Source organism: Spea bombifrons, chromosome 2 (assembly GCF_027358695.1).
Source record: "Spea bombifrons isolate aSpeBom1 chromosome 2, aSpeBom1.2.pri, whole genome shotgun sequence".
In the NCBI taxonomy this organism is placed as follows: domain Eukaryota; kingdom Metazoa; phylum Chordata; class Amphibia; order Anura; family Pelobatidae; genus Spea; species Spea bombifrons.
This window is the reverse complement of record NC_071088.1, coordinates 110,910,618-110,921,070: the sequence shown is the minus strand read 5'-3', so window position 1 is coordinate 110,921,070 and position 10,453 is coordinate 110,910,618. Positions and strand designations below refer to the sequence as shown.

Genomic DNA, 10,453 nt, shown 5'->3' with positions numbered 1-10,453 from the left:
TGCATGGCTGACGGATGCCTATAGCAAGTGTAGTCTTATATCCATGGGAACTTCCTAAATGAGCTGAACCTGAGACCTCTTGAAATATTATTGACCCTTTCTTAGCCCATGGTGAAAGTCTATGTGGTGACTCGCCAAAGGCTTTAACCAAACGCCTCTAATACTGGTCCTCATGGAAACCTTGACTTGTCATTACTTAGAGATACATTGACTTGAGTTACCTGAATTCATACAGGGATATTAATCATAACATAATGGTAGCAAAAGCATCAGTTTGGTGTCTTAGATATAATCACAGTAGTGAGACCCTGAATTTGGGGAAAAAAAGACCGACACCCAGAGATGCGCATAACTGTCTACCTCTGCCTTACCATACCCAATATTGGGGTTCATTTGTGGAACTGGCTAGATTAACTTCAGTGCAAAGCCTGTTGTTCCGCAGCAATCCATTCCTTTAACCAGTGAGGGGAACAGGTTTAAATGTGCTGCATGTTACCCAACTTATGCTCACCATGTCCAGACAACAGAATAGCAGAGGTCAGCAAGTTTATGCCATGTCTCAGTGCGCCCTGCACAAAAATGTTTGTGCAAAGGGCCTGTGTAACATATTCCATTGCACGCAACATTTGACATCTGGTACATTTTGCACAGATTTCAGCATCTGGCTTGTGTTCTATTCCCTTTGCGAGTGAAAGAGGGTTATGTGTGCCTTCAGTGTGCAAATAAACAAACCTGGCCCTGATCTTATTGCCCCAATCCTGTGCATGCTGCTGGGTTTAAGCCTCCACTTCTCTGCCTCATGTTTTTGATGTGCAATGTAAACTATTGGAGTGTTTTGTACAACTGCTAATAAAATACACATACAGACCATAATACTGAGTCTCTGTATCAGAGTTTGACATTGTAATTTTATACACTTCAGTGTACTGTTTTGCTACTTTTGGGGGGATTCAGTCCTGTACTGTGGGGATGGATGTGCCTGTCCAGTGCCCTCCTACTGCTGCTGCTTTATCACCTTTTTGTGAGACATTTCATCAATCTTGGGAGAAATGCAGTCCCATAGTATGCTTTTGGATGTGTTTATCCATTGGTGTAGGGCCGCTGATGGTCCTGTAATGAGAAATTGAGTCTTGATCTTTTCCTGAACCTTGAGATGATGATGCTGCTGCTGCTGCTATAAGTGAAAGGCACATCTAGAAGGTGACAGGGAAGTCCTCCTTTGAACTGAATGATCGTGAAACAACATTTTTGCTGCCTGAAAACAAACGCAGCAAAAATAAAACAGAAAATTTGGTCTGAATTGACTTTGTTTGTCATACATAGGTCTAGAATTCAGTGCATCATGCAGGTTGGCAGGCCTAGCTGTGCCCTTCATTATTTTTCTCTTGCCCCATATTCAAAATCGCCAGTTTAGATAAGTAGGCGCCTTTAACTCAGGGTCCATTTCTAGACAATATACATCTTGATGTTGTATGACTACAATTCTCAGTATGAAGGGAGCATGGCTGCCTATTTCAGTGAGCAACATGGGAACATGGCTTTCATTAAAGGAGTCTCCAAACCTGCTCTGTCAAGCCATATGCTGGGGATAATAGAATGATAAACTGCAAATTCTTCAAAGAGCTTCGATCCACCCTTGTGTCCATTGGAGGCACAAACTCACCAGATGTTATGATCTAGTCTGTCCCAGCTTGTATTTTAGCTGTCTCTCAAATGATAACTGACTCTCAACTGTCACACAATGGCACAACAAGGACGTGGGTAGTTGCACGTCACGAAGGGCTTGCAGCTACACCAGATCTTCTCAGTCAAATGTACAAAACAATAATTAGTAATTAATTGTCTTCAGTAAGAGGCATATGAACAGAATATATGTAATGGATTATTACAGAATATCCAATGAAATATCCTGGATTTTATCTATCCCTGTGTTCCAGGTACAAGACTAAGTAGTGGGGTGTTTGTCTGGTACCTCTACATAAATAAAAAATATGTTGTACTACAAGCATGTATCTCTTTAATTAAAAATAATTAGATTATTGTAATTTCTGAGTCAAAGCAGCACATAGAGAAGCTTCTTAAACACATTTTTTCCTGTTGAATGGCGTTTCGTGGATCATATGTCCAGTGGAGTAATCACGGTCTGGTAAACATTGCAGCAATCTGTCACTTTAGGTATAAACAATAAGATACCACTGCATTGACAGGAGATGTTTTGTTACAAAGGCCTAGTTGGCATAAAAAAACTGTCGTATTTTCACCATTGGTCAAGCATTTTTGCATAGTATGCCTGCAATCACATGTGTGACATGATGTACCATTTCACAAACCCAAAGGCTCAGATTGCTGTCTTTGCCATGTGGCTACTCCTGGCTTGGTTTAGGAATGTAATGACTTCATAATGTACTTTCAGAAATCTAAATCTACAAATGAACCTTTGAAGAGCAGAAGAAACTCTCCACTGTGTGTGAGCTGTAGTATGCTCAACATTACAAGGTATTGTTTTGTCCTCCAGCAGAGAATGGGTTGAATTATTTACAAGTCAGCACTCTTTAATCATCTGTAATATTTTCACCACACGCTGCATCCTCCATAAAGCCCAGCGGATCAATACAGGACAGAGCAACTGAGATCAGAGCGTTTGAGGATTAGTGCGGCAGCTTCTCATTGTTACTATCGCTCTAGTATCTGCCACTAAACAAAGACATTGTCTGCGCTGTTCCCTTAGGGCTGGATGTTTTGCTCCTTGATTTCCAGTGCTTAACTCATTCAGTCAGTTGTCATAAAAAGACTTTATCCATATTAATTTTAATTTTCAATATTTTGCAATATGTATATATATATATATATATATATATATATATGTGTATCAACCTAAATATTTCATAAGTAGAGTGAGAACAAGTGTTTATGTGTAAATGATGTTAGCATGCATGTGTAACTATATGGCATTAGTGTGTTACCGTGTGTTAACATATGGTGTTAGAGCATGTGTACGGTAGTGTATGGTGTTAGCATGAGTGTGTTAGTATTTGGTGTTTGTGTGAGTGTGTCAGTGTATGATGGTGGTGTATGGAGTGTCAGGGGTGAGCCTAGGGTCAATGGAACTTGGTAGAGGGAGAGTGTGTATTAGAGTGAGTGTATGTATGTTATTGTAAGCTGTGAGCAACCAAGATCACTAATCTGTGTGTGTGCGTGTGTGGGTGCATATTTCATTCTCTACCATCCAGCTACACAGGACATTGCAGAGACATTCGTGTACTCCTGCAGGCGGACCATAAAACAACGTATTTGCTTTGATATGAGGAGTGAAGCCACACATATGAATGTAAGTTGAAAGCAGCTAGTTAAGAGGATACTCTTTTATGGGATATTCCATACAATATATACATAAGATTAAGGCAAAAGATAGCAGCATGGGCCCTTGCAAATGCATAGGTGATTCTGCAGGAATCTTGCCCCCTTTCCCCACCCCCTATCTATATTCCATGGAGAGATACTGTAACTCCAGTGCTGGAGGGTGGGGTCTGCTGATTTTAGGCAGCAAATCAGTGGCACTACAAAGGCATGCTTAGATGCTAAAATGTATATGTTTATGTAAACAACATTTTAGTCCAATAATTATTCCTCAGACCAATCAATCCTTTCCGTGATACTATATGTGATAGGATTGGTATAAAGTATATTTGTCCATTCAGATTCGTATAAATTGCAAATTTACAGAATTTTAGGGAAAAATTGTGGTGCTGTCAGTGACATCCTCTCCGATTGGCGGACGGGGAAAAGGATGTCACCAGAAGTCCCGACATTTTGGGTTATGTCAGTGGAGATGTGGACAAAGATAGCAGATTAAAGATACAAGAGAGAAGAGAAGGGAGAAGGTAAAACGTAGAAGATGAAGATGTGGAAGGGGAAGTGGTCGGGTAGGGAAAGATTTAGAGAGCGTGAGAGAATGAATGAGAGTGTGAGTGAGTAAGAGTAAATGTGGGCACCAGGCAAGAAATTTATTTCCCAAATTAAAAATGCCCTTGAATTTACGGCTGAATCGAATGGGCAGGGAACCAAAAGCAATGGGCCAAAATGAACCGAGAAAGTTGTCCAAATCATTTTTGGCCCATTTACACATGTATAGTATAAAGTAGACCCCTGCACCTCCTGGTTACCAAGGCTTTTTTCGAAATCAAGTGTTTTATTCAGTTTTCAAAAATTTTGGGAAGGAGAGGGGGTAGGGGTACAGAAAGGAAAAGTTGGGGGGTGGGGACATAGGGAAACAGGTACACACAGTATGAGACAATGGAATGCAAGAACACAGGTCCAGGTACAGTCTACAAATACATAGGAACATCGGGCGGTCCACAGACGGCAGAAAGTAGTATTACAAAAATCAGCAACGTAAACATAGGATACAGAGCGAGAAGACCGGGCAGGCCCCGACAGCCCCATTCACATCTCAGGTAAGTACATTGACCGGCCGAGCAGCCCGACAGCACAAGGCATCTATGCATCGCGCCCAACGAAAGTGGACAACCAATAGAACCAAGTGGCCGTGTAGGCCTCCCTAAGTTTCGGAGTCAAGGCAGAAAGATCCTCGACCCTCCTGATCTCTTCCACCCTTGCTACCCAGTCCCGATGAGAGGGAGGGTGCGGACGTTTCCAATGTAGGGGTATAAGGCTTTTAGCGGCGTCAAGCAGATGCCGCACTATAGACCTTTTGTAATGTGAGATTGAGCGGGGGGGGTGCAGGAGCATGGGCAGAGGCTGGAAAGGCGGGGGGAATCAGAGAGCTCCGAAATTACCCGGTGGATCGCCTTCCAGTAGGGCTGTATCAGAGGGCAGGACCACCATATGTGTAACATGGTACCCACGTCCCCATCACACCTCCAACATCTATCAGAGGTGCCCGGAAACATTCTATGGAGCCTCTCCGGCGTTCTGTACCAATTCGTCAGCAGTTTATAATTAGTCTCCTGCGTCCTAGTCGCCCTAGAACTCTTGTGGGTGAAAATGAAATCTTATCCCAGTCAGCGTCGGAAAGTCGAACGTCGCAGGTGGACTCCCAGGTCGCGCAAAAGGGCGGTCGAGTCGTGTGAGTCGCAGTCAGAAGCAAGGAGTAGAGCAAGGAGATGGCCCTCTCCGGTAGGTGGTCCCTCGTGCACAAGGTTTCAAAGCCCGTTAGAGGCCGGCGAAGGCGGTCCCCATGTGGCATGGTGGAAAGGTAGTGCCTAATTTGGTGATATGTAAAGCGCTCCAGCCAAGTAGGCGCGCGTCCCGGCACCAAAGAATCCAAGGATAACACTACCAAGGCTTTTTAATCATACATGGAAACTCTTCACTGGGTCTCTGCTTCAGCTTCTCCTTTCTATGGTGTGGTGTGTGGCCAGACCTGTATGTTGCCCTTATTTCACCTACTTTCTGCCCACTTTCCCCTGCTCCCTGCCCAGTTAGACAGTATGGTTACCCTTGTAGACCAAAAGTTTGGTACATGGTTTGGTACATGGTTTCTACATAAATAATTCCCAAAAGATTGTTAATACCTGTGTACATGGAGACATAAATTTATATTTAATTGCTGTAATATTAAACTATTTCTTTTCATGTCCTGAATATTCGGTCATAGGTAAGGTTGGAGAGATAAATTATAACATAACACAGGCCGGTAGATGTAAGTTGGAGCAAATCTACCATGTTCAAGGTAAGCAGCTGAGGATGACATCACAGTGAGATGACAAGATAGGAAACTATTAATCTAAATTTTAACACTCTGGATTTTTGACAGGCAGCAAATAAGGAAATATACTGGACATTATTTATTGGTTAGATGAGGGCTTGTGCAGTGCGAACCTTTACTCGTATTTAATACACACCATGTGACTGGTTGTTCTTTCCAATCTTTCCTATAAAATAAAAGACGCATTCTGATCAAAGTGCTTCAGGATAGATATATGTAAAGCCTGTGGAATTCCTGAATGGGTGAAAGCATGCTTCGAATTTTGTAGGCTAAACTTATTTATGATCCCAGTTGGATGGAATGAGCTCACACTCTCAAAACTATTTTCATTAAAGCCCAATCTGTTCGCCAATCTTATCTTTTTCCTAGAAATGGAGATCACCATCTAATACTTTAGAGGTAAATGGACAGAGACAATAAGGTAGAATCCGTGTAAACAGAAATTAAACACTCATGGATAAGCAAAGGTTGAACCCTACTCTAAGAGCAAGACAGGACAATCTCTCACTCAATTTCTATGATGAAACAAAGCATACCCAGCAAATACCATTCACAAAGCACCTATAAGAGGCATAAATATTGGCAATTCTGTCACACTATATGGCCATAAATTGCTTAGCCTGCCACTACGTCAAAATATCCCAAGTTTTATCTAATTTTTTAAGCCTGTAAGGCTAGGTTTCCACTTGGGTTTTTGTCCGGCGTTTTTTTCTTGATGAAAAACGCCAGGAAAACTGCCAAGAAAACTGCCGCTGCATTTACCTGCGTTTTGGCGTTTTTTCTGCAGTTTTTTCTGGCGTTTTAGCCTTTCTGTGGAAATTGCTTTTTTTGACCTTAGGCAGTTTTTCCAGCCTTTACAAGTTAGAAGTTTCACCCAGCTAAAAGGGATTAGGATAAATGGCAAGTATCTGCCCTCTCCTGATGTCATTTACTTGGTAGACCCTTTTGTCTCTTTTCTGTGGTTTGTAAGGCATGCTTTATTTCGAATGTCTGCTCCTCTGGGAAGATTGGCCCCAAATGATGGTGCAAATTGTTTGCTGTTGCTTTTGGCACGCAGGATCCGGTCGCGTATGTTTGTTTGTAATGGCATGTTTGTTCCAAATGGTGTAAAATTCAATATGAACCAGTCCAGGACTTTGTTTTGTGTGAAACTGTTTGTTTTCAGCCTATTTCTCGTAGGACACACAGATACTGGGTCCATCCTCTGCATTGTAACTGTGGAAAAAACGCCATAAAAAACGCCAAGGCAATAAACCCACATGGCTTTTTCATGGCGTTTTTTCTCTCCCATAGACTTCTATTGGAGAAAAAAAGCCAAGATTTCTTGCAAAAAACGCCAGAGTGTCAACATGCTGCAGTTTTGAAAAACTGCCACAGAGCCCAAAAAAGCAGAAAAACGCCAAAGAGGACTAAAAAAACGCCAAACAGAAAAACGCCAGGTGGAAATGGCATTTTGCGATTTCCTATTGAATTACAGCTAACATCTGGCTGCATGCGTTTTTCACAAAAAAACGCCAGGTGGCGCTATTGGCGTTTTTATAGGCGTTTTTAGCTAAAAAAACCCAAGTGGAAACCTAGCCTAAGGCGTTTTTATAGGCGTTTTTAGCTAAAAAAACCCAAGTGGAAACCTAGCCTAAGGCTAGGCTAGGTTTCCACTTGGGTTTTTTTAGCTAAAAACGCCTATAAAAACGCCAATAGCGCCACCTGGCGTTTTTTTGTGAAAAACGCATGCAGCCAGATGTTAGCTGTAATTCAATAGGAAATCGCAAAATGCCATTTCCACCTGGCGTTTTTCTGTTTGGCGTTTTTTTAGTCCTCTTTGGCGTTTTTCTGCTTTTTTGGGCTCTGTGGCAGTTTTTCAAAACTGCAGCATGTTGACACTCTGGCGTTTTTTGCAAGAAATCTTGGCTTTTTTTCTCCAATAGAAGTCTATGGGAGAGAAAAAACGCCATGAAAAAGCCATGTGGGTTTATTGCCTTGGCGTTTTTTATGGCGTTTTTTCCACAGTTACAATGCAGAGGATGGACCCAGTATCTGTGTGTCCTACGAGAAATAGGCTGAAAACAAACAGTTTCACACAAAACAAAGTCCTGGACTGGTTCATATTGAATTTTACACCATTTGGAACAAACATGCCATTACAAACAAACATACGCGACCGGATCCTGCGTGCCAAAAGCAACAGCAAACAATTTGCACCATCATTTGGGGCCAATCTTCCCAGAGGAGCAGACATTCGAAATAAAGCATGCCTTACAAACCACAGAAAAGAGACAAAAGGGTCTACCAAGTAAATGACATCAGGAGAGGGCAGATACTTGCCATTTATCCTAATCCCTTTTAGCTGGGTGAAACTTCTAACTTGTAAAGGCTGGAAAAACTGCCTAAGGTCAAAAAAAGCAATTTCCACAGAAAGGCTAAAACGCCAGAAAAAACTGCAGAAAAAACGCCAAAACGCAGGTAAATGCAGCGGCAGTTTTCTTGGCAGTTTTCCTGGCGTTTTTCATCAAGAAAAAAACGCCGGACAAAAACCCAAGTGGAAACCTAGCCTAATACTTACTAAGGAGCTGAATCAGTGAACTGCATTGCTTTTTAACCCAATGAGACTCTCATGCAATTTAAAGCCTTCTCTGGACACCATTAATGAGGCACCTGGGTAACAGGAGGGGCTGCCCAATCCTAAAGTTTGGTCAAAAATGTGCAAATATGCACAGCAAAAAAATATACAGAAAGGGGAGCGCACAACCTAAAAGGACATGAAAGACATCCAATGCAGTGCCATGGATTCAGCTTCTTGGTAAGCAATATACATGTGATAGGACTCGCTAAACTTAGTGCACTTTGACACAGTGGACGGTTAAGCAATATATGGCCACATACAGTGTGACAGAATTCCCAATAGTTATGCCTTAGATGTGTTTTCTGAATTATTTACTGGGTATGCTCTGAATTTTGCTTTGTTTTGTTGTTTTTTTTTGTAATTATTGCTCATTATTATTCTAACAGCAACCTGAGAATCTAAATGCGTATGTCTTTTATGCCTTTTAGGTTGTAAAGGTGATTTTCTTTTTTTATGTAATCTCTGTCAAGTAACAGAAATTAACAATAGGTACTCATTCCCAAATCAAAAATGTCCCCGACTGTTCAAACTGAATGGGCAAATAACGAAATTCGTTGTCTGCAAACAAATGGGCCAAAAAGAAACCAAAACATTTGTCCGAATCATTTTTGGCCCTTTTCCACATGTATATTGATTAATAAAACACAAGGCACGTAAGGCACCTGAGATTAAGCATCAACTAGAAATCCTATATTAGAGGCATAAAAGGGTTAAGGGGTTTATAATGAGATGGTGGAATGGCTGGCCCCATGTGTCAAGTGGCGGCTTTAGTGAAGATCATTTAAGGGGGGTCCCCCACGTGTATGCCTTCATGCCTTTATCCTACCTTAGTTGTTTCCCCTCCCTCCCTGTATTTATTCAGGTATACACTGTCTTGGTTGGCGTAAGGTCGCATATCAATTTGGCACTAGAGCAGGAGGTAGCCCAGACAGGGAGGGCACTAGCCGAAGGGCTGTAGTGCATGGTCTTTTCCTCATGAGTTGGAGTCCCTGAGCGTTTTGTCAATTATCGCACCACCGTGCTAGGAGGATTGTGCCTAACATCGGTATACACTGTCAGGGTACACCTAGGCCAATTCTTTTGGGATTTTGTTAAAGGTTAACAGGTAATGTTCTCGTTGGTGGGGCAAAAGGTGTGTCTTGGTTCATGACAAATTTGGACCTGTTTATGTTACATGTTTGAATAATAAACTCTGTGGACTTCAAATCGGTGTCATGTCTTTACTGGGTTATGGGGACATTTAGCTTGGCCCCCAAGTAGATGGTGCTTGTATTCAATACACATGTATGAGTTCTTAAACACCAAAGAGAGATTTAAATCTGCACATATAGTTTTACTTTTTTATATATAATACGTAAAGTTAATATAAAAAAGTATAACACATAGAGTCTTCACATACGGTAGTTTATTTGGGGAAATCCTGTACCTATCTTTTACGGAAGATACTATTGTCTAAAATGTTATTAGGACTGCAGTATAAAGCAAATTCTAGATCGTAACATCTTAACAAGCACTGTTAGATATACAGTATATTTATTCATAACTTGAAAATGAAAAGTGCAGCCGAAAACTCAACATAGCAGATTGTGACCTGGATTAAAATATTTTTCTCTACCTTGAATGTAAATTTTAGCGGCCGCAAAGATATCCTGGTTATTAGCACAGGTTGCAACCTGAGGATTTTTGAAACTGCTGCACCATAACTTAACAATGTGAACATGCATTGGTTCATAATGCATCGATTTGTAAAATCAATGAATAATTAAGCCCTTCCCCCAACACAAGAAAGAAAATTCTATAATACATGTACCACAGGTTACCCAAACAGCGGACAAACTTCATTAAAATCTCACTGAAGCAAACATCTCTTTAACTCTTTACTGAAGAAAAGGACCAAGGGACTAAAGACACAGAGGAAACTGAAGGTGAGAGAGAAGGATAATGTGGAATGGGGAGGATGCAGTGTGGCTTAGCTGCTATTGGAAAATCATGGCTTGTAACTCAAAATGTGCATGTTGATTACAGATAAGAGATGCAGGGACACTTCCCTGATCTGATGGCCGTGTCACTGCAAAGGCACACAGGCATCCAGTACAAAAAGTGGC

General features: G+C 41.5%; 1 protein-coding gene across 1 annotated transcript in view; it reads left to right on the top strand.

Annotated features, from left to right (window-relative positions):
* Positions 1–10,453, top strand: part of MCRS1 (microspherule protein 1) — a 224,560-nt gene that overhangs the window by 200,773 nt on the left and 13,334 nt on the right. The window lies entirely within an intron of this gene.